The sequence below is a fragment of the Podarcis filfolensis genome (genome assembly GCF_964270895.1).
Source record: "Podarcis filfolensis genome assembly, chromosome: 4".
NCBI lineage: Eukaryota > Metazoa > Chordata > Lepidosauria > Squamata > Lacertidae > Podarcis > Podarcis filfolensis.
Genome location: NC_139607.1, coordinates 9,442,676 through 9,468,073, shown reverse-complemented (window position 1 = coordinate 9,468,073; position 25,398 = coordinate 9,442,676). Strand labels below are relative to the sequence as shown.

At 46.1% G+C, this 25,398-nt stretch overlaps 1 long non-coding RNA gene across 1 annotated transcript in view; it reads right to left on the bottom strand.

Annotated features, from left to right (window-relative positions):
- Positions 1-23,950: 23,950 nt before the first annotated feature.
- The window catches only part of LOC310761327, a 40,574-nt gene continuing 39,126 nt past the window's right edge, over positions 23,951-25,398 (bottom strand). The window contains exon 3 of the long non-coding RNA XR_014547388.1: positions 23,951-24,241. This is a non-coding gene — a long non-coding RNA (uncharacterized lncRNA). The remainder of the gene's footprint in view (positions 24,242-25,398) is intronic.

Here is a 25,398-nt window from a genome sequence, read left to right as displayed (position 1 = left end):
TCTCAGGGAAAAAAACTTCTGCATGAAATAATATGTCATTGAGAAAGATCATGAGGTCCTCTCCTTGCTGCTGCATTTTGACTGGGAGTGGGCAAGCTGGTGACAGGGTACCAGGGACTATCGGGAGAAATGGCTCCTAAGAGCATTTGGGGTAGAAGTAGTAAAAGCAGGAGAAGCAGCATGAGATCAATGGCAACAAGAGATCTGCTTCAGAATGCCTTGTGTCATCCCTGATTCTGAAGCAACAGTATACGTATCTGCTGCAAATTCTGCCCTACCAGAAGCCACCATCTACAGTGGGCAAAGGCAGACTTTTGCTTGGGGTCCGCTTTGGGGAATAGGTTTACTAGAGCCTTCAGGAGCATCAACCAACCAGGTGCCAAATAGTGGCTGTGGGAGCAAAAACATACACTTTGATTTATGCTTCCAGTTCACTCTCAGCCTAGGATTTTGTTTTCAGTACCAGACCTGAACTCATCGTCCTTCCACACAAACCATGTTCCTTGTTATTCTTCCTCCATTAGAGTAGCCTAATGTGTGCAATGACAAACCTAGACAGCATCTTAAAAAGTAGAGACATCACCTTGCCAACAAAGGTCCGTATACTGAAAGCTATGGTTTTCCCAGTAGTGATGTATGGAAGTGAGAGCTGGACCATAAAGAAGGCTGATCGTCGAAGAATTGATGCTTTTGAATTGCGTGGCTATTCCCTCCCCACCCACGAGTGGAGTAAATGAAGACAACGGAGACAGAGTTATAGTTTAATGGGCGAAAATGGCCACAACTTTATTGATTACAGGAAAGAAAGGGTATTGGCATAGGCATTGGCCCCTAACCGACTACCCGGTCTAACCGGGAAGGGTTAAACACCAACAGGGGGAGCCACCCGAGATGCATATCCCTAGGCGCTCCCCGAGGGGTTACCGCTCGGGGGCGCGCTTTAGGCCCTAGCCTCCGTAGGTTTCGGACGAGGCGTCGCCCCTCGGAGTCCTTTAACGAACTACCCTTCAAGCATTGGGGGAGGTGATGGCGTACCTCCCCCCCAACCACATCTGCATGACAATACCCCGGCCAATGCCTACCGCCAAAACCAAAGAAGTTGTGACGATTTGCTACGAGGTAGGCGAAAAAACCAAGTGGCGGAAAACAAGCCAATTAGCCAAATGGAAAAACTCCTACCAGGCCCCTTGCGGCGACCAGCCGAAGCCCATAGCAAGATCATGGGAAAACCTAGAGGGCGGGAGGGTGGGAAACCTCGTCGTCTCTGGAGCCAAAAGGGGCGAGCACGGGGCTGCCCCGACCTTAAGTGCCCTCACTAAGGCCCGCCCCTGCCGCCAGCCGATTGGCTGGCGCGACAGGGGATGAAGTTGGGGATTCCCTGTCTCCCGCGAGGCTGGCGCCAGCCTCGCGGGAGTGAGAGTGGGTGGTCCGTGATCCCGCAACCCCCCCTCCTCCTGACTCTCGGAAGGGGCATTGCGTGGCTATTCCCTCCCCACCCACGAGTGGAGTAAATGAAGACAACGGAGACAGAGTTATAGTTTAATGGGCGAAAATGGCCACAACTTTATTGATTACAGGAAAGAAAGGGTATTGGCATAGGCATTGGCCCCTAACCGACTACCCGGTCTAACCGGGAAGGGTTAAACACCAACAGGGGGAGCCACCCGAGATGCATATCCCTAGGCGCTCCCCGAGGGGTTACCGCTCGGGGGCGCGCTTTAGGCCCTAGCCTCCGTAGGTTTCGGACGAGGCGTCGCCCCTCGGAGTCCTTTAACGAACTACCCTTCAAGCATTGGGGGAGGTGATGGCGTACCTCCCCCCCAACCACATCTGCATGACAATACCCCGGCCAATGCCTACCGCCACCGAGCCGCAAGCCGGCTCGCCGCCAATACCCTCAGACCTGTAACCAATCCCTCACGCCTTGAAAAATGTCAGCCAACCAAATGTCATTGCCAGCATCCGATAGATGCACGCCATCCCAACGATACAGCGCTTCCGCGTCGAACCGTATGCGCGGGTGCTGAATAACGCGGCCGCCCCATGCGGCTACTCTGCGCGCCACCGTGCGCTCCACAATCCTCCTAGCCTTATTCACTGCCACGGGTTTCTCTGCATCCCGCCAACAACGCCTTTCCAGCAGGGATGACCACAGTATTGTAATGCTCTCATGGTCCGCCCTCAACCTCTCCAAGTCATTTATCATGTTCCACATCAAGTCCACCCCTTTCCTATACGCCAGGTCGTTCTCGCCCAGCTGGATGACCAAGGCGCTAGGTGGTCCTTCAGCCGCTATCTTCTTGGATACAGCTGGGAAAAACTCTTCCCAACGCATACCCCTCCTAGAAATCCATGATAGTTTGACCCAGCTGGGCAGCTGCAACTCCTTATCCCAGCCCCTTTGTTCAGCACGCTGTCTAGCCCAATAAACGATGCTGTGGCCGAGGATCCACAGACGAACCACGCCAGTACCTGAAATGAAAGAATCAGAAAAGCAGATCAGAAGAAGAGCCAGGGGGCAAGCTGAGGAGGTGCAAGCTGAGGGAATTTTAGAAGGGGTTTCGTATGTAACCCCGGTAAGCGTTAGATTTCCATCGCCCCATATCCATAATTCTTTCGGCTGGTAAACCCATATGTGCGGCGGTGGTTGCTGCCCCAATGCGAAAGGAGTGCGCAGCGTACTCCTCCTGAGGAAGCCCAATGGCAGCCAGGGCCTTGCGCATGACCCTCGTGAACTGTTGTTTTGAGAGGGCTGAACCGTCAGAATGAACGAAGAAGGGGCCACTAGAGTTCGGTCTTAGGAACAGGTATTTTTTGGCATCCTTTACTGGGCAAGGGCCTGCCCTTTGCGTTGCTTGCAGGCGAACGAACGCGCCCCTACGAAGCTGATCAGTCTTCGAGCTACGGATCTTTAACATCACCTGCGCCCCGTCCACAGTCACGTCCTCCAACAATAATCCTTTAGGAGCCATGCGGTCCTCACAGACCACCTCGCTTATGCGTAGGGCGCCAAAAAACGCGAACGAAAAGGCCGCTGAAAATAACCTGGCTTCGTATTTTGACCAGCACAATGTCCTCAGCTTACTACGGATTCTGGTGAGTATGTCTAAGGTTATGGGCCGTCTCGTGTCCTGGCCTTGCGGCCTGGATTTTCGCCAGCCCTCCAGCATCTTCCGCACCACGAAATGCGAACAGGGATCGGTGGAAAATAAAGTTTTTGAAAAGAAGGATATAGCGGCCGAATGAATATTGAGGGTTTTGGGGGCCCGGCCAAGGTCTCTAAGGTGGACCATATACTCAATGACTTCTGACTTAGATGGTGGCTTGCCGGGCTTGAACCGCCCCTTTTGATGCGGAAGGACGTGAAGTCTAGCCACGCCTTATTATAAGATCTCAGGGTAGAAGGCGCTAACGCAGACAATACTCCCTTTATTGCTTCTCGTTGCCAATATTCCAGAGGTGCTCCGGGAATGGTTGCGGCTGCAGCTGCGCATCCGGCGCCAATGAGCGAAAGCGTTCCATCTGGAAACGAGATAGAGCATCCGCGATGTTATTATCAATACCAGGGACGAACTTGGCTGAAGCGTGGAGGTTCAGCCGCAAGCAGGCAAGGACAAAGTACCGAAGAAGGGACGCTACTCTGGGTGAGCGTGATGACTGTTTATTCAAAACTGACACCACTGCTAGATTATCCGTCCAGAAACAGACCCTATGGTTTTTAAATTGGTCTTCCCATAAGTGTATCGCAACTACGATGGGAAAGAATTCCAAAAATGTCAAGTCCCGAAGTATAGGTTTGCCTTGCCAGGAGGGGGGCCAGTGCTGCGCGCACCACTGGCCCCTGAAGTACACCCCGAAACCCAAGGACCCAGCAGCATCCGAGTGTACCTGAAAATCTGACTGCAGTGCCAGACTATCCTGCCAAAGCGAAATGCCATTGAAGCTCTCCAGGAATTGTAACCAGACCCTGAGGTCCGCCTTTACTGCCTTGGAGAGGCGTACCCTATGATGGGGCATTGGCAAACCCCTGGACAACTTTGCCAGGCGGCCACAGAAAGGACGGCCGGGGGATACCACACGGCAGGCAAAGTTAAGGTGCCCCAGGAGGGATTGAATTTGCCTCAGGGTGACCTTCTTTAAAGGCAGCATCTGGCCGATAAGCTCTCTAAGAGCCACCAATTTCTCGGCTGGTAAGCGCGAGGTTTGAGCCACGGTGTCAAGTTCGATGCCCAGATAGGTCATGGAGGTGACCGGGCCTTCGGTCTTCTCGCCTGCCAGGGGGACCCCCAAATCCCACGCCAAGGACTCAAAAGCCAGGAGGAGCGACCTGCACTCCTCCTCAACACTAGCGATCAAAATAAAATCATCGAGATAATGACCCACCCCCAAGGAGCCAGTTCTAAACTTAAGGGCCCATTCCAGGAATGTGCTGAAGGTCTCGAACGCAGCACAGGCAACAGAACAACCCATGGGCATTGCCTTGTCAATGTAGAAAGCTCCTTGGAATTTGAAACCCAACCAACGGTAGTCCTCTGGATGTACCGGGAGTAGGCGGAATGCTGACTCAATGTCGCATTTTGCCATAAAGGCCCCCCTGCCAAAGCTCCGAACTAACCTTACAGCCTGATCGAACGATGAATACTTCACTGTACACAACTCCTGGGGAATGGCGTCATTTACCGATGTTCCTTTAGGATAGGACAGGTTGTGAATCATTCTAAATTCTCCTGGGGCCTTCTTAGGGACAATACCCAGAGGGGAGATATGCAAATGGACCGGCTACCCTGCCGGCTATTATCTCCTTTTGTATCTTTTTAAGCGCAATGTCGGGCCTTTCTAAGACCGATTTCTGGTTAGGGGGGCAACTGGAATTGGGGGTAAAAGCAACCGGAATTCTAAAACCTACAGAAAACCCTTCGTCCAATTGGTGAGCCGCCTGTCTATTTGGATAGAACTTCAACAGTGCTCTCAAGGGCTCCAGTTTTATCGGAGAGCACGCGAGACCAAGGGAGAAGTTAGTAACGAGCCCCGGCTGGCCCTTGGGCTGGGGCCGTAGGTCCGGCAGAACCACCCCTGTTTCCCCGGGAGAGGTGACCCCTACCCCCCCGAAAGGGCTGCTGCCTTCCCTTGAAACAGTTAAATGCTGGGTGGCTGCCTAAGCACCTTTCGCATTCGTGTAGGTACTTACAGGTAACGCGCTGACAGGTACCCTTGTTGAAGTCCCAGCACTGTCTACGGCGCTGGGTCTCCACCTTACCGGATTTTGGCTGTTGGGCGGTTTTCTTCTCGATATTGGGCCCCACATGGTCAAACCAGCAATTGTTATCCTTCTGGTCCCACCGAGTTGAAGACAGCAGCGAGGCGTTCCTCCTGAAGTCCTCATCGTACGCCAGAGCAGCTTCCTCTCCTGCCATCTCCCGAGCCCTCCTGACATGTGCCAGGTAGGACACAAGGTGCGCGCCCCTCTTAGGATAACAACTTGACACCACAGCCATAAACACTTGATAGCCATTAAGCCAATTATCAAACGTTCGCTCTACTCGGGGTACCCTGTATCTCCTTTTCCCATAGTACTTGATTTTTTCCCCTTTACCCTTGACCTGGGCTGGAGGCAGCAAGGAAAACATATCCACGTAATTACCATTCAATATCTTGTTCCTCTTCCTCTTAGAGAGGTGGTTCCCCAGAATAAAGTCAGTAGCAGCGTTGGTCGAGACTTTTACGTCTGGGACCAGGGCCCCATCCTTCCAATCAAGCGTGCCATTAAATGTCTTCCTATGCGAGTTGGCCCTCCGTTCATGCACCCACTGGGGGGCTCCAATGTCCTCCCCCTCCCCCCAATAAGTCTCCATAGGAGCGTCACTATCCCCATCAGAGGAAGAGGTACCTGTTTCCTCCTCGGAGTCCGAAGAGTCCCTCTTCTTGCTTTTCTTCGCCCGATGCTTCTTCTTCGCCTTCCGCTTTCCCCCCCGATGCGCATCGTCACGGGGGGCCGAGTCGGTGGCAGCGGCCACCTCCTGAGGGGGCAGCTCCTCCTCGGATGATGACTCCTCCGAGGTGCTTGGTTGCCCAGGGTTATCCTGGAAAACACTGGGAACGTCAATCGCCTCCTGGCGCGGGGCCGATGTTGAGGCCACCGCTGGCCTGGCCTTTTGTGGACACGACCTAGGTTTTTTGGCTGGTGCCTTGCCTTTCTGTGGACCTGACTTAGATTTTTGGGTTCTAGCAGTTTGTAATCGCGTCCGTGGCCTGTTGGGGGCCTGCTCAACCGCGATGGCTGCACTAGTGGAGGGACCATCCTGACCCTGTTGGCTGGGGGGGGTATCTGGTATGCAATCCTGCGACACCTCGACGATGTTCGGGGAGGGAGCAATCGGTGCCCTGCATTGCGCGTAGAATGATTGCAGCGCGGAAAATAGCTGGGCCAAGGCCTGCGGGTTACAAGGGCCTGTTGGCATTAGGACATTGCCACACTGAGATTGTTGTGGGTTGTTGTTGCCCTCCATGGCCAGTTTAACGCGGTGGGCACGAGGCAAATCAAGACAGTAGGCAAATCGAAAGACTTTCTTTTCTTTTTTTTTTTTTTTTTTTTTTTGTTTATTTATTTATTTATTTATTTTGTTTAGTATTTATATATGTATTTATTTATTTCTCTATTTGTTTGTTTGTTTATTTATTTATTTGGGTTATTATTTATTTACTTATTTATTTACTTATTTATTTATTTATTTATTTATCTCTTTTTTATTATTATTTATTTACTTCTTCTCCTTTTTTTTTTTTTTTTTTTTTTTTACTTATCTAAATATTTATTTAATTGTTTATGTCGTATAAATTTACTAATTGTTTTATATTTATTAAATTATATATGGTAACAAATGAACCAGTTCGCAGCAATAGTAAACTTGGGGGCCAGACACCCAGGCGTTGCTATGGCAAGAGCAAGCCGGAAAAGGGCAAGGCTGGAAGAGCCACGAACGAAGCAGTATTTAATTATTAGGAATAGCCCTAAACCACCAGATGACCTTTAATCTGCCCTGTGCAGGACTAACAAATAAACTTAACTCCAATTATAAGATGCAGAGAGGGCAGTTGGACCCAAAACCTAGCTAGATTGTGTGCTATAAACCTGAAATAATACAGAAAATTTAAACCAGTGTGCCCCACAAATGCTTTACAAGAGCTGCTATGCCGTTGAGCTACCACAAGGGGGCCCGCTCGGCCCTGTATGCGGTGATTCCCAGGCTAGGCTGCCTATGGCAAAATGGCGGCCGACAAGGACCACGTGGTCAGAAGCAAATGGCCGCCGGAGGTGTCCCGTCGCTTAGCAACAGGGTCTCTTTAAATTCCGAAAATAGGCAAGCAACAAAAGCAACAATTGTTACCCGATAACTGAGAGCAAGCCCTTAAATGGACCAGAATTAAGCACCCGGTTTGTGATTCCTGCGCCAACCGTCCCCTGGATGACAACAAAAATGTACCGCTGCAGCAAAGCAAGAGAACTCCCCCTTCGTAGCGAAATACCACGATCCCTTTAATTTCGTACCCCGTCGGCTCCCTCCCGGCCAGGTGGAGCCTTTAGCACCCCCGACTCCCTTGCCGCCTCCCCTGCGGAGCCCCCCCGTGCCTGGGCTGCCGCCTGCTGAGTGTTAGAATGTGGCGCTGCGGGGCCCCTTAGGAAAACCTGTGTGAGGCGAGGCGGTAGAGCGAGGAAACCGATGGATCCCGGGACGCAGTAAGGCTAGTGTGGTCGTCTGCTGTCCTCCTCCTCGGGCAAAGAACGGCCAGCAGGAAGCTGTAGAGGGGTGATGTCGCTCCGATCCGCTGTCGCGTCCCAGCTGACGAGCGGCCGCTGAGAGGCTGCAGGCAATTCCTTTTCTTAGCTACAGCTCAGCTGAAGAGCGGCGGATTGATGGCGGGCTGCCGAGAGGCTGAAGGCAAGCCCTTCCGCTGCCACAGCTCAGTTGATAAGCGCCCGATTGCTTGTAATCCACCGACCGGCTGCCGGCACGACGATCCGGGACGCCGCTGGAGTGCGGTAGCCGGCGATCCAAAACTCAGCTGCTGAGCGGCCGGTTGCTTGCAATCCGCCACGGCTGATCCGAGCGCTGAAAATCCGAACCACGAGGTCTAGGAAGCAAACCTCGTCGTCTCTGGAGCCAAAAGGGGCGAGCACGGGGCTGCCCCGACCTTAAGTGCCCTCACTAAGGCCCGCCCCTGCCGCCAGCCGATTGGCTGGCGCGACAGGGGATGAAGTTGGGGATTCCCTGTCTCCCGCGAGGCTGGCGCCAGCCTCGCGGGAGTGAGAGTGGGTGGTCCGTGATCCCGCAACCCCCCCTCCTCCTGACTCTCGGAAGGGGCATTATGGTGCTGGAGGAGACTCTTGAGAGTCCCATGGACTGCAAGAAGATCAAACCGATCCATTCTGAAGGAAATCAGCCCTGCGTGCTCACTGGAAGGACAGATCCTGAAGCTGAGGCTCCAATACTTTGGCCACCTCATGAGAAGAGAAGACTCCCTGGAAAAGACCCTGATGTTGGGAAAGATGGAGGGCACAAGGAGAAGGGGATGACAGAGGACAAGATGGTTGGACAGTGTTCTCGAAGCTACCAGCATGAGTTTGACCAAACTGCGGGAGGCAGTGGAAGACAGGAGTGCCTGGCATGCTCTGGTCCATGGGGTCACGAAGAGTCGGACACAACTAAACAACAACAACAATGTGTGTGTAAAGTGAGGGATCCTTTTAGTTGTTGGTATTGTTAAATAATTTGGAGTGAGAGACCCTGGAGGGTGTATTGCAAATCTTCTAGAGATCTACCAGTTGATCGTGAGCTACCTTCTCACCTACAGGTATGAACAGTGAAACAGGCTGGAACTAGACACATCAAAGAAGCGTTTCGGTTAAATGCATTGCAAAGTTTGTATGAGAAATCGGGTTGGCAAAAACAGAACTCCGCAGCGCCCTCTGGTGTCATCGTGTTAGAATGCATAAACAACTCATATACAGTGGACACTTGGGTTGTGAACTTGATCTGTGCGGGAGGCACATTCGCAACCCACAGCATTTGCAACCCGCGCATCTGCACATGCGTGGGTCACGAGGTGGCAGTTCTGCGCATGCGCAAAAAACAATTTAGTGCTTCTGCGCATGCGCAAGCACCGAAACCCGAAAGTAATCCGTTCCGGTACTTCTGGGTTCGGTGCAGTGTGCAACCCAAAATCGCACAATCCGAAGCTTCTGTAACCCAAGATATGACCGTAAAACACTTTTTCTTTGCCAATATATGTAGCTGAGTCCTCAGTCTACAGCATGTGGTGTTGCATTTAAGAGTTGGTATACCAAAGAGACTCAGGTGCCTGGAACCCTCTGGTACAAATCTAACCTTGGCTGTGAACTCACTTGGTAGTCTAAAACAAACAGCTATCCCTCCACGCTCTAGCATCTGCAACACAGAAGATGGGAAAAGATAATTATGTTGACCTATTAAGGTAAAGGTAAAGGACCCTTGGACGGTTAAGTTCAGTCAAAGATGACTATGGGGATGCAGCGCTCATCTCACTTTCAGGCCGAGGGAGCCGGCATTTGTCCACAGACAGCTTTCCTGGACATGTGGCCAGCATGACTAAACCGCTTCTGGCACAACTGAACACCGTGACGGAAACCAGAGTGCACGGAAATGCCGTTTACCTTTCCACCGCAGCGGTACCTATTTATCTACTAGTGCTGGCTTTCAAACGGCTAGGTTGGCAGGAGCTAGGACAGAGCAATGGGAGCTCACCCTGTCATAGGGATTCGAACCACCGCCCAAGAGGCTCAGTGGTTTAGACCACAGTACCAGCCACATTATGGGGCTGTTATAAGCATCACTCAAGCTATATGTAGTGCTTTGCATACTCAAAATGCTCCTTATATATGCTTAATATTATTATTAAATGCATAAGACTTACATAATACAGGGTAGGCATGGCAATTTTTAATTTCCATGTTGGCTAAATGCCTTTCTTTAACATGGTACTGCACGAAGCTTTAATTAGTTCAGAGCAATTGCTTAACTTTAAAAGCTTTTACGCAATTATTTATTTTCTCCTAATGTTCATTAGATTCTCTGGAATTTGAAGAGGAAGTAGGATGTTCAGGCTTGAGAGAAACAATTATAAGAGAGAAGTGGATAGCTAAAATTAATTCAAAGCTGATAATCCAATAAGGCCACTTTTCTTATCGCAATAGCTATTAAAATCTAGTTTAGGATATCAGCACTGTAATTTTTAATCACAGCCTACTTGGATTATAGATGACTTCAAATTTGGCATGCAGACTGCAGCTTGGCTTAATCCAGAGAGAGCTGCAGAATATATAAAAGTTGACATCGACTAGTACAAATTGAGAAAACATGACCTTTTAACGATGTTACAAGGCACCTCAACAAAATGAATAATCAGTACCAATCTGAAAGTTTCCTTATGCTATATAATTGGTTGCTTTCCTGAAAAAATACACTGCCCTGATAAGTGTGAACACTTGTCAGACATAGGCTAGATTCCTAGTCTTTTCCTGATAATGACAAGACAGAAACAGCAAAGATGTACGGGAGAGTGGGGAGACCAAGCAGATAGGCAGAAGACAAAAAATACTTTTACGGTCTATTAAGTTGTTAATGCATATCATGTGCCCACTGATTTTGTTCTCCCTATATAACATCTGGTCAAATAGGTTTGCAAGATTTTGTAATGCTTCAAAATCCGGTATGACCCGTTCACTGGTGATGATAGAAAGATAAATGTCCACAATGATGACTGATTATTGTCTTGTCTTTGTTCCTTCTTGTTGCTGCCATAGCTATATATAAAGAAGCTCCTTCTCTTTTTGATGTTGTGTTTCACACTAAATCCACTAGATTTAATATTTACCCCTCTCTTCTAGTATTATCACAAGCATGTCTAAAGGTTCCACTTTGTTGAAGTCATATATATATATATATATATATATACACACATACACAGCCTTCTTTGAAAATTTAACCAATGTCCAGACTTTAATGTTCAAAAACTTTACTTGTGGAAACTTATAGATAAATTAAAACATAATATTTACAGTCACATGCTTGGGTTTACCGTCTCTTCTTCTAACTTCCAAACAACTGTATTTTCCTTTCTTTCCAGAGCTCAGCACTCAGCCTTCGGCATCATATTTAGGCCATGCCTTGCAGCTCCTATGAGAGATTTCCACTTTTACCTTCTCCTGCAGCTTTGCTCTCTTTGTTTCAAGCAGAGAAGAAACACTCCATTCTACTTAGCACTGTTCACAGTGGATCCTAAAACACAGCCATCTTGCTTTGCATAAAAGAGAGTCTCTCCTTCAGGAGACACCTCCCGTGTGACCAACGTTAGTCACTCACATGAGAACTGCTAGAGGACTCTCTAGAATTCAGTTACCAATCAATCAAATTTAAACACATAGTGATGCATACACGCATTTACAATTTCAGTGATTTAAATTACTATAATTAATACACTTGACGTTGCTTTAGTATCATGGAAATCACCACAGGGCTATGGGAGTTGTAGTCTAGCAACATATTGAGGGTCACAAGTCCATCACCCCTTCGTGTACCTGGGAGTAAGTCTCACAGAGTTCAGTGGGGTTTACTGCTGAGTAGACAAGCATGACAGATGACACAACCTTGATGGCAGAAAGTGAGGAGGAATTAAATAACCTTTTAATGAGGATGAAAGAGGAGAGCGCAAAATATGGTTTGAAACTCAACATCAAAAAAACAAAGATCATGGCCACTGGTCCCATCACCTCCTGGCAAATAGAAGGGAAGAAATGGAGGCAGTGAGAGATTTTACTTTCTTGGGCTCCATGATCACTGCAGATGGTGACAGCAGCCACAAAATTAAAAGACGCCTGCTTCTTGGGAGAAAAGCAATGACAAACCTAGACAGCATCTTAAAAAGTAGAGACATCACCTTGCCAACAAAGGTCCGTATAGTAAAAGCTATGGTTTTCCCAGTAGTGACGTATGGAAGTGAGAGCTGGACCATAAAGAAGGCTGATCACCGAAGAATTGATGCTTTTGAATTATGGTGCTGGAGGAGACTCTTGAGAGTCCCATGGACTGCAAGAAGATCAAACCTCTCCATTCTGAAGGAAATCAGCCCTGAGTGCTCACTGGAAGGACAGATCGTGAAGCTGAGGCTCCAATACTTTGGCCACCTCATGAGAAGAGAAGACTCCCTGGAAAAGACCCTGATGTTGGGAAAGATGGAGGGCACAAGAAGAAGGGGACGACAGAGGACAAGATGGTTGGATAGTGTTCTCGAAGCTACCAGCATGAGTTTGACCAAACTGCGGGAGGCAGTGGAAGACAGGAGTGCCTGGCGTGCTCTGGTCCATGGGGTCACGAAGAGTCGGACACGACTAAACGACTAAACAACAACAGACAAGCATGGGATTGTGCTGTGAGTCTCTTCCTCCTCCTCCTCTGCCTGGCAAAAAGGAGAAAAAACACCAAAATATGTCATGTGAAGTTTCAGAAAGATCCCCTCTTTAGGTTTTATGAACGAAACAAATCAGGGGTCTGAAATAATCACTTGATCCCACATATAGTTGCTGAAGGACCATCTAGAGTTAACTTTTGGACACGGGAGTTAAATATCTGCTACCTAATTTGTGCCCCAGCATCTAAACCTACTTAATTTCATCTGTCAGTTTACAGCAATTTCTATCTTGTACTCATGTGTTTTTCTAGCCACATTATCCTGTCTTTCAGGGGAATGTTTGAAAATTAATAGCATTAATAAACATGATTGATTAAAAAATACCCCAAGACTTCATGCTGGGTGCTGTGAATAATTATGAAATAAATCACCAGGATAATCTTCACAATCAAGATGTCCTTGTTCCTCTTTATTTTAAAATCTGGGGCTCAGCTCTTTGTAGAGGGACCTCAGAAAAAGTCCTCATAGAAAAAGCAAGATGGTGCCAAGCAATCGCCACAGGCCAGGCTGACTCTGAATTTGCCCAATCCCCCCTTTAAAACCATCTAAGCTAGTCAGTGGTCTTCACTACAATTAGAGGTAGTGAGTTTCATAAGTTACCATACTTTTCTGTGTATAAGACTATGGTTTTTTTACTCTAAAATAATGTTCAAAATTTGGGCTCATCTTATACACGGATAGTATCTTCCCCCATTTTCTTAAATTGGAGTCCCCCAAAATAGGGGGTGTCTTATAGACGGAAAAATATGGTAATTATGTACTTCCTTTGGGCTGTCCTGAATCTCCTTCTGATCAGTTTCACTGAGCTTCCCCAAATTTTAGTATTGGGAGAAACCTCTGTCTGTCCAGGTTCTTTACATAACACACAATTTCCAGTGTGTTCCTACTTATTTGGGGTTTTTTCCTATATTAAAAACTTTATAGCCTTTCCTCATAGGGAAGCTTCTGCAGCACCACAGTAATTTTGGTTATCATTTTCTGCACCTTTTCCAGCTCTACAGTGGCCTTTTCGAAAGGGGGCAATCTGTAAGCATGTACCACATTCCACGGTCTTTGCATCCTGGATTTGTGTAATAAATATGCAGATGAGTATGTAGCACCAACATTTTCATCGCGTGTTGCAGCCTGCCTGGTACTTAACAGCCCTGCTGGTTTTTAAATCTCGGGCAGGCAGCAGAAACAGGAAATGTACCATGGCTTGGGGACATCGTTGCACTTGGAGTCTCACAATTTTTGTAGGCCTGTTGTCAGAACCTCAGAGAGAAAAGACTCATATTACCAGAAGGAACTGAAATTGAGATAGATGTATGTATGTTAGGACCCCTATTCTGCTAAGGTTAACCATGATGACTGAATCCCAGTAGAAGCAATGGAATGGGGAACCTGTGGTCATCCATATATTGTTGGATTTCAGCTCCCATCAGCCCCAGCCGCTAAGGCCTATGGTGAGGAATGATGGGATATGTAGTCCAACAACCGGCGGTCCACAGATTCCTGATCTACATTGACTGACGGAGCCTCTCCAGGGTTTCAGAGCTTCTACCACTAAGCTAAAGCCCTGCTCGGTTGATTTCAATGGAATTTAGTAATACCTAGTTTTGGCTTTATTGAGCCCCATCATTCAGAACTTTCACTGATTTCACTAGTAGATTAATCTACTAAAGCTTTAGTTTATTCATCAATGGGATGGTTTGAGATCATAAAGGCACATATTTGTTTGAGGCTTTTTTTTTGTCCCTGTGCACCTCTGTACTAGGAAGTACACATTTGTACCACTAACCATTTGTCGTAGTTTTTATTTGATGAATTATGATTAACCACACACTTATCCCAGCATCTCAGGGGAAGCCTATATTGAGATTTTGGTTATATGCAAATTTGTTTTTATTAAGTAATCAATTGGTTAAAAGGAAGGTGATTAATCAGCTAAAATTATTTAATCAGAACATGTTTATAATCTAATTGCAAAACTGGGTAAGAATTGGGTTGCAATGCCATATTAATGAATTAATGCAACTATTACATAATTTTTCAATTAGCTATCTCTTCCCCTGAGTTTTGCTTTTTTAATTTTTTAATAAAATATATTCCTTCCTGTTTGTGATGTTCTGGTTGAGTTCTCCTAATTTCCTCTCATCCTACAGTCGTTCCTAGAAAGAATCAACCTTCCAGTATTTTTAATCAGGCAGTTGCAAATTATTCCCTAAACTGAGTACACAAGGCTAGCACAAGGGAATTCTATATTGGCCGTCAGACTAGATTGCAATATTAGTTACCGGAAGACGAAAGCATAATTGCTTTTTCTTGTGGTGTGTGTTTTATACCTGCGCTTTAAAAACATTTGGCTAAATAATGACCTACTCCTTCTGTATCAGCGCATTGGCTTTCTGTTCCAAACGATTCAGGAGAGGGTTTATTTTATTTTGTTTTAAAGAAAGCTCTGCAATAAGGCAGCCTCTCTATCTTCCTAGCCAGCTTCAGAGGACAGAATCTCAGCCTGGCTTAAATATCCAGGTGTCTTGAATGCCCATGGTAAGGTCTTTTCTTATCATGAACTGGTATCTAGCTTGTGTCTCTGGCTGCTTCCAGGCAGTTGCTATTTTTGGAAGGGATTCAGTCAAATACATGTTGTGCAATTATGGTTTGGTGCTCTTGCACAGCAAACTCACTTCTCCTCAAAAATCAAACCTTTGTGATATGGAAAGCAATGAGAATAACTGCACTAGAAAATGTGGGGTAACAATTATTGGACTTGTCATTGGTTAACTTCCCAGTAAGTTAATCACTCAGTAAATATAGGGCTGCTATACGTCCAAAATTACCAGGATGTCAAAGACGGAATTGACGTCCAAAAGGCAGCACTTTGTTCTGGATCTTCATCAAGTCAATTGAAAAACCATGGCTATTTTTGCGTTTTTGTAAAAAAAAGCACAACCATTTTGGAATTTTGGGGTCTTCCTAAAAAAAGCTCAGCCACCCTAGTAAATAGCCAGAGCCCTCTAACCTCCTTGCTGGCTGACAGAGGAGAGAAGTATCCTCTTCCACACCCAGCATAGAGAATAGTGGGCATTTGGGGGATGGATAGAGCTCAAAATCCCTCACCTGTCAGTCCCCAGGAGGCAAGTGAATTTTGCTTTGCACGTGAAATATACTTGGAGTTGACTGTGAATTTCACGCTCTTTATTCAGCTCGTAGTAGCAATGAATGAAACTTCCCCCAAAACGTCTAGCTATATATACATCATTTACACAATGGCCCCCACGTGATTGGCTAACTCCGGGCTGCTCCTGTAGGCCAATCAGGTTGCGGATTCACCTCCTCCAGAAGCCTGATTGGCTGCTCCTGCAGGCCAATCATCTTGCTGATTCACTTCCACCTGGAGCTGGATTGTGTGGCTCCTGCGGACCAATCAGACTGCTGCATTCTGGATCCTACTGTTCTAGGATTCAGCTCAGTGCATAACAGCAAGGTAGCAACTTTTGTGGGTTTATTGACGGGGCCACACTATTGCATCACTTCAGAGGCAGCCCTGTTTGCTGCTAGCCAGGAAGATCAGGCTGTAGAGGTATATTTGGTGGTGATCAATCTTCTGTGACATGCTGCCTATTCTTTAAAAAGTTACCTTTTGAACCTGAATATCATACTCACGTACCTGCTAATTTAAGAAGGAATGAATGGCATGATGCTACTTACCTTTAAAATGAAGGACTCTGAATGTTGCCAAAGTACCAAATATATATTGCTTCTGTGTGACTCTGGTGCAAGATCCCTTTGTCTCAGTCCAGCTGCCCCTGGGAGCCTGCAAACTGCCGTCAGGAGTGGGGTGATTTTGCCCATTTGTACTTGTCAAAGCCAAGGCAATTTAAATGTTGACATTCTGCTTCCGTTTCCCTCTTTGGAGATCCTGGTTTAATCCTTCTTCTATGAAAAGGGCTGGAAGAGACAATGACCCTCCAAACCGACTTTCCCTAGTCAAAAAAAAAAGCATTAAAAAAGCAAAATTACTTACAGCTTCTAAACATTTTATGAGGACCTTTCAGTTCTTCTGTGCTCTGTTACTGAAGTGCCTGAAACACACATGGTTATAAAATTAACACAAAAACCAAGGCTGAGTTTGTGGCTTTAAATTGTGCAAACATTTACACTCAATGTAAATGTTTAGTCCAGTCTAAATCACCCATCCACAGAGAAGGCTGCCTACTGCATCTGTGCATAATTCGTAGCCTTGCATTATTCATTTTTATCTCATTCTTCCTCGCAGTAGCTCAAGGTGCCATACATAGCTCCTTATCCCATATACAGTGGTACCTCAGGTTACATACGCTTCAGGTTACATACGCTTCAGGTTACAGACTCCACTAACCCAGAAATAGTGCTTCAGGTTAAGAACTTTGCTTCAGGATGAGAACGGAAATTGTGCTCCGGCGGCGCGGCAGCAGCAGGAGGCCCCATTAGCTAAAGTGGTGTTTCAGGTTAAGAACAGTTTCAGGTTAAGAACGGACCTCTGGAACGAATTAAGTACTTAACCCGAGGTACCACTCGTGTGTGTGTGTGTGTGTGTGTGTGTGTGTGTGTATTCTGATGTAGGTTAGCAGTGACTGGTCCTTGATGGAGAAATTCACATCTATACTAAACATTTCTATTATTCCCAGTCTTAATCCAACACTCCAACCACTCAATACCTCACTCATACCTATTTCCTATCGCCCTGAGCTGGATTATTCCACTAGTCTGGTACATATATGCTGTCAGAGTTTTCCCAGAGCATCTCAGCATGAGTTTGTTTATGCTCCAGCTCTCTTTCCAAGGAACAGTTCCTACTTTCTGATGCCCTTGAATAATTTCCCCCTTGTTTGAATATTATAAATTTTGCATTTGGCATGCAATTAACTATGTAGACCAATAATTCTGTATGTTGAGCAACCTAGTTTGCCCTCCAAGAACTGCAAAGACATCGGTTGGGCTAATAGTCATACCTCGGGTTAAATGTGCTTCAGGTTGAGTGCTTTCGGGTTGCGCTCTGCGGCAAATGCAGGTTGAATTCGCTTCAGGATGCGAACAGGGCTCCAGAATGGATCCTGTTCGTATCCAGAGGTACCACTGTACTGATTTCTAGGTGGCAGCATAGACCAGAACCCCTGCCCTGTGAGGGGGGGGGACAGCGTCCATCTATTATGTTGCTGTGACCATAGATTTAATGACCTGTTTTGACACAATTGCAACCCCGGCAGCTCTTCTCATATTCTTGTGCCAGCATCTGGTTCGGGTGCTGTGTTTTCTTGGTTTGCCGGTGGTTTTGCTTTGTCTCACTCGTCCTGCCTTTTTTGGAACCGCATGACTCTCTTGTTGCTTTTTATTCACTACTCTCACTCCACTGCATTGCTCTCTTCAGACAGTTCTTGGAGAGCAGAGACCCAGGTCACCCCTTCAGCTGCAGAAACTTCTGCTTTGCTCTTATGCACACCTGCTGTTGAAGTTATGCCACTCTCAACAGCCTCTATGGCTCACTGTGTAACCTTGTGGCTTCCCCTAATTCCCTTGGTTTCTCCTTTGCGAAGAAATAAATCTGTGGGGTCTAGAAGAACTTGTTTTAAGTGAACACAGTGGATCTTCAGTTGTCAGATTGTTCCAACCAATGTCCTCCTCCTTAAGCCTGGGAACTTCAGGTTGAGGAACTGCATCAGGACTCTTATTACTTATACTCCACCCATCTGGCTGGGCCTAAAAGTCAGATACTGTAGTTGTTTATTTCCTTGACATCTGATAGGAGGGTGTTTCACAGGGCAGACGCCACTACCGAGAAGGCCCTCTGCCTGGTTCCCTGCAACCTCACTTTTCACAGGGAGGGAACCATCGGAAGGCCCTCGGCACTGGAGCTCAGTGTCTGGGCTAAACGTTGGGGGTGGAGACACTCCTTCAGGTACACAGAGCCAAGGCTGTTTAGGGCTTTAAGGGTCAGTAGCAACACTTTGAATTGTGCTCAGAAACATACTGGGAGCCAATATAGGTCTTTCAGTGTTATGTCGTCTCAGTGGCCAGTCCCAGTTCCCAGTCCCCAGTCTAGATTAAGGTTACCAGACGTCCCCGGATTTACAAATCAGTCCCCATACAAAATCCATTGAAGTTGAAAAGTGTCCCCGGATTCATTGAAAAAAAATCTGGTAACCTTAGTCTAGCTGCCACATTCTGGATTAATTGTAGTTTACAAGTCACCCTCAAAGGTAACTCCATGTAGAACGCATTGCAGTAGAATTGCAGTAGTCCAAGCGGCAGATAAGCAGAGCATACACCACTCTGGCAAGACAGTTCATGGGCAGGGAGGGTCTCATCCTGCGTACCAGATGGAGCTGGTAGACAGCTGCCCTGGACACAGAATTAACCTGTTCCTCCATGGACAGCTGTGAGTCCAAAATGACTCCCAGGCTCCGCACCTGGTCCTTCAGGGGCACAGTTACCCCATTCAGGACCAGCCCACCCGCTGAACAAGTGTTCAGGTTTTTTTTTAAAAAAGATATAATCTAACTTCTGCATGAACTTTGTGAAAGCAAATCAGCATGAATGGTCAACAAATAAATAAATAAATAAATATGTTTCCTGGAGGAGCCCTAAACAGGTATAGCCTCTCAGTCTCCCCTGAACTTTTGCTGAGTTAACAGCTCCCTTTGGAGCTCATTAATGCTCTGGCATCCAGACTCAGTGATGGTCCTGAGCAGAACCAATGCAGACATTGCACTATGCTTAAAACGGGCAATAAACTGGAATGTGTTTATTTATTACAATTATGTACAGTATATCCTGCTTCCACAAATTCTTCTAAGGCAGCTTGCAAGTGACATTAAACAACAATAACATATTATAAAGTTGCCAGAATCCTTCCCACGGGGCAGTTGATGGCAGGTCATCCTGTTAGTGCCAGTACTAACCAGCTAAATGAAAATTGGGTTCCTGGCATATTGAGAACATCACCAACCATTTCAGAGAAGTCATTTGTAATAAAAACAGTAAACCTAGCATTTTACAGCCCTGATTTCATTTTCTGAGCAGTCCCTTGGGAAGAAGCGCCATAAAAATAAAAGGTGCAGGAAGATTCCCCCAGAGATCCTTCAATGGAAGGATGCAAAAAGTTGCAGAAAAACATTTTTTTAAATTAACCCCCCCCCACCTGTAGAATTTTAAAATACTTTTCAATGAAAGAGGAGCTAGTATAGAAAAGAAAATGCCCCTTGGATTCCAACACTGTTTATGAAATAATAATTTAAAAAGGAAGCAATTTCAAGAGAAATGGCAGATCCCACCTTTCTAAGATCATTGGACAATGGGGACAGTCAGTGATTCATTGTGGTGTGATGGTTAGAGTTTGGACAAGGACGTGGGAGACCAGAGTTCAAATCTCCACTCAGCCATGAAGTTCACTGGGTGACTTTGGGCCAGTCTATGTCTCTCAGTCAAAACTACCTCGTTGTGAGGATAAGATGGGGAGGGGTACATGTGGAGGACCTTGTGTGAGCCCTTGAGGTCTGTGAAGGCAAGAAGCATAGAATCATAGAATTGTAGAGTTGGAAGAGAAAGGACCCCTGGACAGTTAAGTCCAGTCAAAGGCGACTACGGGGTTGTGGCGCTCATCTTACTTTCAGGCCAAGAGAGCCAGTGTTTGTCCACAGACAGCTTTCTGGGTCATGTGGCCAGCAGGACTAAACTCCTTCTGGCGTAACGGGACACCGTGACGGAAACCAGAGTGCACGGAAACACTGTTTACTTTCCTGCCGCAGCAGTACCTATTTATCTACTTGCACTGGTGTGCTTTTGAGCTGTGGAAGCTGGGACCGAGCAACGAGAGCTCACCCCATCACGGGGATTCGAACTGCTGACTTTCTGAATGTCAAGCCCAAGAGGCTCAGTCGTTTAGACCACAGCGCCACCCATGCTCAAGGGTCACGTAGCCCAACCCCATGCAATGCAGGAATCTCAACACATGGTCCTTCATCCAGAGCATCCAAGCAACTGACATTTAAAAAACATTGCACCATACAAAATAAAAAAAGAAAAATTTGTATAAAGTATTGACATCCCATGCAACCTATAAAAAACAAAACCACACCCCAATATAAATTTTATTTTTTTAAGTCAGTAAGTATATTCTGGGGGGCAGGGTTCATGTCAGGACAACAATAGTGGCATCTTTGTGCCCTCGAGATGCAGCCAGACAGCTGAAACCAGTGGTGGCAAAAAAAATTCACTGAAAGGGAGACCTTCAGCTACCTTGCATTTAAAGCTAGGACATCTCCCCTCCTCCCTCCTGAAAATTTGACTGATGTAACACAGGTGGTGCTGTGGTCTAAACTACTAAGCCTCTTGGGCTTGCCGATCAGAAGGTCTGCGGTTCGAATCCCCGCGATGGGGTGAGCTCCCGTTGCTCTGTCCCAGCTCCTGCCAACCTAGCAGTTTGACAGCACACCCAAAAAAGTGCAAGTAGATAAATAGGTATCGCTCTGGCAGGAAGGTAAACGGCGTTTATATATAGGTAAAGGTAAAGGGACTGCTGACCGTTAGGTCCAGTTGTGGCCGACTCTGGGGTTGCGGCACTCATCTCGCTTCATTGGCCGAGGGAGCCAGCGTACAGCTTCCAGGTCACGTGGCCAGCATGACTAAGCCGCTTCTGGCAAACCAGAGCAGCGCACGGAAACGCCATTTACCTTCCCTCCAGAGCGGTATCTATTTGCACTTTGTTGTGCTTTCGAACTGCTAGGTGGGCAGGAACAGGGACTGAGAAATGGGAGCTCACCCCGTCGCAGGGATTTGAACCGCCGACCTTCTGATCGGCAAGTCCTAGGCTCTGTGGTTTAACCCACAGTGCTACCCGTGTCCCTCATATATATATCTATACTGGTGTTAATAAAACAGTCTATTTAGTAAACAGTTATTGCAGAGCAAGTCTTTTACAATGTTTGATTTAAAAACTGGACCAATTCAAGATTCCATTATTAGCTTATAAATAATTTGTCGTACTGTAGTTTACCCATGCTTTTGAGCACCAGCCTGAAAAGTCCCCTTCAACGACAAAAAAACTACTCAGCGTTCGTTGCTGTGTCACTACTGTATTAGTCTGACTCAGTGCAAACATAATAATAGCGGTATAATATAGGTCAGCTTACATAATCCTAGACCTATAAAAAGTAGCAGATGAGAAACAGAAGATGAAAAAGTTATTTACACACGGATGAATTAAGCTGTAAAAAGACTTTTCATCTAACCAAACCTAGGGTCAACAGCTTATTACCAATAGGAAGGCCTGTTAACAGATTTTAAAAATATAATAAAATAGATGAACATCAGATAAATGCACTGATGCTGTTCAGCTGAGCTTGCGAATTTAAAGTGCAAGAACGTTTCACACATTTTGTTCCAGAAAACAGGAAACTTTGAGGGGAAGTGTTAAGATAACTGAGAGGGGTTAAGTCAAGACACTTCATTTTAATTGTTAAGACTGCCAAAGGCTCTTTAAGTAAAGGTAATCTTGAATTTGAAATAAAAGAATATTTGAAATTTTGGGTGATCAGTGAAGCAGCAGTGACTTGGCTTATTCTTTTGAGGTCCTCTGATAGTTGGAGTATTATATTTAATTGTAACCAGTGCATTCAAACTGTTAAAACATTTATGTTTTAGCAGGGGTCAGCAAACTTTTTCAGCAGGGGGCCAGTCCACTGTCCCTCAGACCGTGTGGGGAGCCGGACTATATTTTGAAAAAAAATATGAACGAATTCCTATGCCCCACAAATAACCCAGAGATGCATTTTAAATAAATGGACACATTCTACTCATGTAAAAACATCCTGATTCCCAGACCATCTGCAGGCCGGATTTAGAAGGCGATTGGGCCGGATCCAGCCCCCGGGCCTTAGTTTGCCTACCCATGTTTTAGAGGAACATGCCCTAGGAAAGACTGAGCATCTGATGCTCACCTAATTGGCAAACTGAAAAACCCTGAGTTTTTGTGGGTGGACGAGTCAGTGAGATTGCACACTCCATGAATCTCTGAGGTCTGCTAAGTGCTGATGGGATCAGCCCCTCCAAGTGTCCCTATTTTCCAGCGAAAGTCCCAGATTTACAGAAGCCGTCCCAGTTTCTGATTTGATCCAGGAATATCCCACTTTTTCTTAGGACATCCCTATTTTCATCAGAGAAATGTTGGAGTGTAGGAAGTTATGCAACCCCTGAGCCAAGGAGGTAAGAAACTATATAACCTTTACAAGACATCTATACTACTTTTGGGAGACATCTGTCTAGGGAAGTATTTTCAATGTTTAACATTTTCTTACATTTTTGTATATGTTGGAAGCTGCTCAGAGTGGCTGGGGCAACCCGGTCAGATGGGCGTGGTACAAATAATAAAATTATTACTATTGCTATTACTATTATGGAATAAAGGTAAAGGTGAAGGGACCCCTGACCATTAGGTCCAGTCGTGGACAACTCTGGGGTTGTGGGGCTCATCTTGCTTTACTGGCTGAGGGAGCCGGCGTACAGCTTCCGGGTCATGTGGCCAGCATGACTAAGCCGCTTCTAGCGAACCAGAGCAGCGCACGGAAACACCGCTTACCTTCCCGCCGGAGCGGTACCTATTTATCTACTTGCACTTTGACGTGCTTTTGAACTGCTAGGTTGGCAGGAGCAGGGACTGAGCAATGGAAGCTCACCCCGTCACGGGGATTCGAACTACCGACCTTCCAATCAGCAAGCCCTAGGCTCAGTGGTTTAGACCACAGCGCCACCCATGTCCTGTTCCTATTATGGAATAGGACGTCCCTATTTTCATCAGAGAAATGTTGATGATCCCTTTGTGAGGAGGTTAGATTACCCTCTTCCCAGGTAAAGGATGGAATTTGTTTCCACTGCAATGCAGAACTTGCTTTTATCTGATAGAACGAAGGTTGGAAAATGTAAAATAATGCACCTGGGCAAAACCTGCTAAATTAGGCCATTTAATTTCTCTCATATTATCCCTGAGAATTAGCACAGGTAACTGCATGAGGTTTCCCATTTATCTGCATTGCTCACTCCAGGATTCACTTTGACGGTCACACTTGAGTGTGATCGGATCGTGAGATGGGCCTTCTATGTGCCTTCACAGATGTGCATGTTTACTTTGTGAAACCGCAGTATGTAGAGCCCTTGACTATCAATGGATGTATACTAATGCAATGCAATGAACAGTTACTAGACATACAGCGTAGATACCATCACATTCTCCCTTGCTTTTTAAAAATACAAACCTTTCTACTTTATTGTGATTGATAATGGTCTGATTCCCTGGAGGCAGAAATATTCCAGGCATACAAATGCTTCCAGACATTGCCAACATAGTATTCACTTGCTTGGTTTGATCGGTTTAATGTTCATTGCAGAATTTTGTTTCCAGGCAAAATATACACTTTGCTTTGAAGGGCACCCAATCCTTCGAACAATGGGTTGTTTTTTAAGGCAACGAAATGTAAAATATCTCAAACATCTGTACCAATGTTTTGGTAACCTCCTCCACAGAGTTCTTTCTCCTCCTTCCGGTTCAAAATTCACAGTTTCTGCTGTAACTCCTGATTCCTCACAATCTGTAATAAAACCCAAGTGTGTTTATGTGTTTCCTCACATTCTTCCTGCCTGCCGCCTCAGCCTCTTCTAAATGCCTCATCTCGTACCCTACTTCCAGCTCAGTCAAAATTTGATGGGGAAAGGAACTGCAAAATCCCTGCAAAAAAAAAAGTATGTCATTGGTGTTGCGTGCACACACACACACACAATTTTTATATATTACCGTACTTTTCTGTGTATAAGATGAGTATTTTTTACTGTAAAATGTTTAAAAACTTGGGTCATCTTACACACAGGTAGTGCGTGTGGGGGACGTGTCATTGGTTGCAGCTGTGAGCAGGAGCTTCTCAGCTCAACCACTCTGGGCCGTCTCCCGCCATTTTCTTAAATTTGAGTTCCCCAAAATAGGGGTAGTCTTATACACGGGGGCGTGTTATACACGGAAAAATACGGTAATTACTTCTTTACAAATTAGTAGTGTTTACAAGTAGTACTAATTACTTGTTTACAAGGCAGAGTTATTAAGCTCACACTTCTTTAATCAGCAGAAAAGCTGAATGTGAGTGTTTTGTTTTTCACACCCGGGGGACATGTTTATTTTAAAAAAATAAAAAGTACAATAGAACAAAATTTTGATAATATAATGGCTTTATGTGCAGGGCTGAGGGTGAGTTTGTGGCAATACTCAGTGGTACATAGTACCAGCTCCTCTTCTTTTTGCTGCCCATTTTACTGGCACCTTCCACACTTCTAGCAATATATGGATACCAGCACCACAATCTTCACACACACACACTCACTCTTTCTGTCTCCCATTTATCGTACTGGAACCTGGGATCACCCAATGAAATGAATGGTGGCAGTTTGAGGGCAGACAAAAAGCTTAGTACTTCACACTGTATCCTTTTAAATTTTGTTTATTTTACAAAAATGTCTTGTAAAAATCAAATAGTTGTTTATGTGTTTGACATAGCGTGTTCTCACTAAAGGAGAGCACGTGTTGCGGATGGGGCCTAGCAAGACACCCCATAGTTGCCAGGCAGTATAAGATAGAGGGGCCTGGCAAGGATTGGCTGTTTGAGTTGCTGGGATAAAATGGATGTTGCCAATTTGGGGGTGGGAACAGGTTATTTAAACAAGGTTCACAGCAAGCTGCTTTCTCTTTCAATGTGGGAACCGGATCACGTGGAGCACTTGGACTGTCTGGAGGACAGTGATGCAATCTTCTCATTGTCTGGTTACATTTCTTTATTTCCCCCTTCTTTTAATCCTCTTTAGTCCCTTAAATAATTTAATTCCCCTTTCCTATTCGAT